Here is a 6000-nt window from a genome sequence, read left to right as displayed (position 1 = left end):
GGTGCTGCCGGGTGGGGGAGACAATCCTCACTGCCCCACACTGCATGAGGGGCTCTGCCACAATCCCTCTGACCCTTCCCCACCATCCCAGTCCCCCTGCATGGCTGGCTGCCTGCCCCAGCTCCTTCCCTTAAAGAAAAAAGAAACACTGAGAAAAACCCCAGGACTCAGCAGCTCCTGCAGCAGCCTTGGGGCTTTGGGGGGCTAGTGAAAGAGCCCCCCACGTGGTGCGGGGCAGTGCGGTGGTAGCAGGGATCACCCCCTGCTGGGCAGGAATGGTGAATCCCAGGGTTTTTCTCTTTTTTTTCCTAAAGGGCCAGATCTGGAGTGGGTGAGGCAGCCATTGCCAGGCTGGGAGAGGAAGTGGGGGATGGGACTGGCTGATAAGGAAATTCAGAGATGTGGCAGCAGCCAAATCTTCAAATCAGATTTGACTGAATCTATTTGGGACAGTGATTTGAATCACCAAATTAAATCACTGTCCCCCCAGATCAGCCGAACCTGAAATGAATACTAGCCACTTTGCACAGGCCTAATAGCTAGCAAAACATAACCTATACACTAATGAAAACAACATAAATGGGTACATCAAGACATGGGCTTCCCAAAAAGGCCAAACATGACATATAATTACAATAAAACTTAAGAAAACATTTGTGATACACTGAAGTCCCAAAACACTGTGACACAAAGCATCTTGCCTGCTTTTATTTTTAATTTTTATCCCATAAAATGTGCCAGTTTTGACATTCTTAAGGAATGAAGGCCCCTATCTGCAGTCAAGACCAAGCAAGGAAGGAAGTTTTCTAACAAAGCACAATAAAAAGCAACCTAGTTCACATGTTTGGTTCCTGACCATTATAATGAGTTGTAGCAAGGAAATCAACTAATACCAGTAAAGATATGGGTTGAATTCTTCTCCCATTTGTATTGGTACGAATTATACACAACTCTGTTAAAATCAGTTTGATTATATGATTATCAGACTGGTGCAAGAAAAAGGAGAAGCAGTAGTTTTTATAGTCTGGACTCCTGACCAAAGTGTGGGAATTTGACCAGTGCCTCAAATCATAGCTCCATATTATGGTTAATATACTGAGTTGGGTTTGCTTACATTTGGAAACCAAAAGATGAAAGCTCTACTTTACATTAATATTAACCTAATGCAGTTAGGACCACATCCAGGTTGTTCTGATAAGATGAAAACAGACATCACCTTTGTGTTTCCATAACAATTTTATGGCAGCTCAAAGTTAAAGCAAACAGATGTCCATACCTTCTGTTGCACCCCATATACTTAAAGTTGTGGCTGTAACAAAAGGTAATAATAAATTGGGCCACTTTATTGTGACCACATCTATTTGTTTATGGCTGGAGAGCACAGGTAGCCAGCAACTACCCTGGAGAACATGGGCAGGGGCCCTGCCGGATTGAGGCACTTGGTCCTGCATGCCTCAGGAATTATTGGGCTGAATTGGGTCCTTCAAGCCTTGGGAGCACCTGCTTCACTGCCCCTACTTACCCAGACATGTCCCAGGGACCTCTGGGGATGTGTCTGGATAAGTGGGGAAAGGTGGGATTTCCTGCTTACCCAAATGCATCCCTGGAGTATCTGGGGTATATTTGGGTTGGCAAGGAAATTCATGGCTTTTCTCTGACATGGGACACAAGTCTGCAAGTGGGGGTTTCTAGCTTTCAGACATATACTCTGTGTTGGGGTGCAGCAGTGATATATGCACTAGGGGAATCCTTTTGCAGAGGATTTTCCTGGCTTGCTTCTGCAAGCATAGAGGGAGAAACTCCCATAGGGGGCCTCCCCTCCATATTTGCAGCCCATTCCTCTGCTTACAGACACTCCCAAAGTCAGGGTGCAGCAACCAGAGGCATCTATGGAGTATGATCAGCTGTGTCACAACATATTGCAACACAGATAACTGCATTCCATGGATGACGTCTGTTTCTAGCCATAGATATCATCATTTAACTTGGTTTTTGGGTCCTCATTGTCTTGAGGGGACTCAGATTCACATTGGCCCCTTCCCAGCACCATGCTGGGAAAAGGCTGGGTGGAGACACTATGCAGCTTTCCTGTTGAATCTGGGCCACTAGCCAACCAAACATAAGAGGTTCAGGGGAACAGAAGGAAAAGAAGCAAGAGGATCCATAACTCTGTAACTAGTGAGTAAAGGTACACCCCTTGAAGAAGAGAGTCCTGTGTTTCATTCCTTGGGGCTATTGATGTATTTTACTTTAGAAATAAACCTTACTGCAGGGACCAGAACCCAGGATTTAACATGCCCTTCCCCTTGTGGAGTGCCCTAACCATTCTCTATAGTCATGCTCCATCTTCCTTATTCTCCTTTTGGTTCCATGAGTCTTGCTTTATTGGTTGCTAAAGTTACCCAACTTCAACAAAAGGAGCGGGAGTGCACTAACCCTGCCTACTCTTCTTAGTTATTGGGCATTTTCTCAGAAAATGGAAAATGCAGGGCCTAAAATCGAGGTCTCCCATTTCCTGGGCACTGCTATACTCATTAGGCTATTATACAAAACGTTGGCAGTAACATCATCACTGGCAATATTCTTAATTGAGACTGACTTTTCTTATTCACTCTGTTGGAGAGAGTTAGGCATACTTTGGGAGATCAGGAGCTTAGGCAAAGTTTAGGTACCTCTCAAAGTATGTGGTTTCCTGTGATGCCTAAGTAGAATCAAGTGTTTAGCTGTTTGAACTAGATCACTGCTAACCATGCTCAAAAGTCCTAAGTTTAAGCATCCAGGAAGATTTTCAAGCCAAAATGGAGGGACATAAGCAGTTTTGCAACTTTTGGAGCAAGGGTGGTCTATTGTTCTATTTAAGTGCCTAAAAGACCTGTTTGTATCTGGCCTTTAGTCCTTATTATTGAACCTATTTCTGAGAAGGTGATTACTATAATAAATTTTGGAGGGCATTGTGTCAAATATTTTGGATAACTGAGGCTAAATGATATGATTAGCTGAGTAAATGATACAATGGTACTATATTTAACACTTTTCTAGAAACTGGGACTCTCAATTTAGATCTCAATATCAATAACTACAGGAATAAGCATGCTACAGGAATCTAGGTGGTATCAGCACAGGCAACTAAATTACTTTTTAGGTTGGCTTTTTATGGATGATTTTCAGTGATGAAACCGTATTTAAATGATGATGTTAAAACTGCAGATGAGTACCTTTTAGGAATAAGCTGAAGTGATTGGCATTTCAAAATTTGTTGTTCTGCAGTAAAGAGAAGTAGACTTTGAAACCATTAAATATTTATTTAGAGAACAGATTTGGTGGTAGTGTTACTGGAAAAAGCCTTTCAGAAACAAACAAACAAGAAGAGCCTGACAAGCTATATATTCTGCATATGGTTTTTTAGTCACATTATGCAATAGTTAATTTTAGAAACTTGCTACTGGAATTTGAGAAATAGTGGGCATGTTTTCATGTGCATTTATGCCAGCTTAAATTTACTGTGCAGTATGTTACTGCTCAGTAAGCAGGAATAGTTTGGTGTGAAAGTGTTAAAGCGCATTAATGCTGTGTGTGGACTGATTTGGAACTAAAGTTAGTCCCAAATCAGTCCACACATAGTGTGTTGCTGCATAGTAAGGTGTATACTATGCAGTCACTAATCAGGCATAAATTTAATACCTGCATCATGCGGCATAAGTCGGCATAAATTGCCACATTTACTGCACGGTACAGGCATGCACGTGTAGACCCACACCCATACTGTGCAGTAATTTAGGTTACTGCACAGTATATATACACATGTGTAGATGTGCCCACTGAGTAACCAGAATTGGAATTTTGGGGATAAGAGAATTAAGATGGTTTTACGTAATAACAGTTGGGGAGAATTGTGGATCTTAAATTCTAAAGTCTGTTTTTTCTAAATCACTTCCCTTTGGTATCAAAATATTTCCAGACCTGAAGAATATGGCTCATTGTTTTTAGAATGAAAATTTTTATGTTTTCCCCAAACTTAATGTAAATAGTTACAATTTTCCAAAGAGAATTTTTTGATGAATGAATTGGCATGCTTCATCACATGCATTTTCAGTCCAGGACCCGTCATTCTTACTTCACACAGCATTTACATTCATTTTTCAGCAACAAAATAAGTAGTTAGAATTGGTTGGCTACCACAGCATTGGTAGGGGGGGTTGATTTACACAGTTATGTAACTCAAAAACAGATAAAGAAACGTCATTCGATATTTTGATTCAAACAGTTTTCCTGTGGACTACATTTGGGCACTGAAAAATTACAACTATAAAGGAGGAATTTTCAGGAAGTAATGAACACATCAGCAGTTATTAAAAAAGGACCTTTTAAATTTAACTAGAATAGACCATCACTGTCGTCTGTACAATATGGGTGAGTGTCTGTTGCTAATAAATTTAACTTTTGTATTCCCAAATATTTTTGTGCTTAATTCTGGAGCCTTCTTTTTGTTTTAATGGAGACTTGGCATTTCATTTTCTTGTGTTTTTTTTATCAACTTTACTTTTCAACTAGAACGAAGAAAGGGAAAGGCTTTGAAAGTGAATATTAGTGTTTAAAATGTTTAATTAAGATTTTATGTTTCTGCTTCCTTGAGACAAATTGGGGTTTGGAAGTAGATTGAATTCACTAAGTAAAACTGATGATATAATTGTAAGTTCTAATTTACTAATAGAAGCTACATTTATGAGGCAATTTCATAATAGTACAAGGTAGACTAGGCTAATACTTTTGTTAAGCCTCTGAACATGCCTGTTGCTAAACAGGGGCATCAAGCAATCTGAGATAATTAGTAAAAAGTGCTGTTTCTTCTCTCCAATGATCCCACCTCTTGAGTATTTATGCAAATTGCTTTGGAGTTGCACATTCATGCTCTTGGAGCTATTTGTTGGAGACCTTTTTTTTCAATACTTGAAAGCAGAGCATCAGAAAAAGCAACGGCTAAGTAATATGCCTGACCCAAACTCCTAAACACAGAACTTTTATAATGTACCACTTGTTATAGTGCTCTTTTCTATACACAAAACTTGATGTGCTCTTGTCTTGCAGTCCGATCAGGGCAGGTACTAAGACTTCAGGATCTAGGGCAGTGATTCTCAACTAGAGTGCCATGGTATCCTGTGGTGACTTCAGATCCTTTTAAGGGTGCCATGATGTGTCAGTGCAAACATGATGCACAAGATAAACCCAGAGATTTCAACTAGGAATCTATAGTGTTAAAAGCATTCTGACTTGTTGTAGTCTGGGTTCTTTGCAACAGAATTGCTTTATTATTTTTCTGTACTAAAAAATGAGTGAAAACTAAGAGCCGGCATTTTCCAAAAGTTACTTCAAAACTATTGAGGGGGTGCCTCAGGTCTAGCAAGTGGTGTCTAAAATTAATCTTAGGGTAACACTTGTCTAGGTTGATACGAATTTAACTGTTGCAATAATTTCAAATACTATTTTAGCTCAAATCTTATTTAGCTTAGCTCCTATTAAGCTTCAAATAACATACAGAGGTATAACTAGATTTCTTAAAAAATCTAAAAATTATTTCTGATGATGAAAGGTCACATTTTTCCTTCTTAAGCCTTTCTAAAATTAATTTCCTGTGCAATGTTGCTTTAAGAGTTTTGTTGGATTTGTGTATGTGCGCGAGTGGGGATGATAGTAAAGTTCTTTCCTAATACAAAACACATGAAAGTATATTTACAAGGCTTTATTTAAATGGAAAAGTTTAGTTTTGTGTTTTGGTCCAAATGCATATGGGAAAAAAACAGCTTTAAATATTAACAAGAGGTGCACACAACTAAATGATACAGGGAAAACACGAGAGCATGAATGATCAGATTTGCTTTTAGTGGGAAAAGAGTCTGTTTTAGTCAGCCAGAAGCTGCTCAGAGCTAAAGATTTTTTCCCTTTAAAATGGATCTGATTTTAATTGGTAAAACTTGGCATCATTTACAGGAAAATATATTTTAT

This window comes from Crocodylus porosus, unplaced genomic scaffold (genome assembly GCF_001723895.1).
Source record: "Crocodylus porosus isolate Cpor-Errol unplaced genomic scaffold, CroPor_comp1, whole genome shotgun sequence".
Taxonomy (NCBI): domain Eukaryota; kingdom Metazoa; phylum Chordata; order Crocodylia; family Crocodylidae; genus Crocodylus; species Crocodylus porosus.
The sequence above is the reverse complement of the archived record's forward strand: the minus strand, read 5'-3'. Positions refer to the sequence as shown.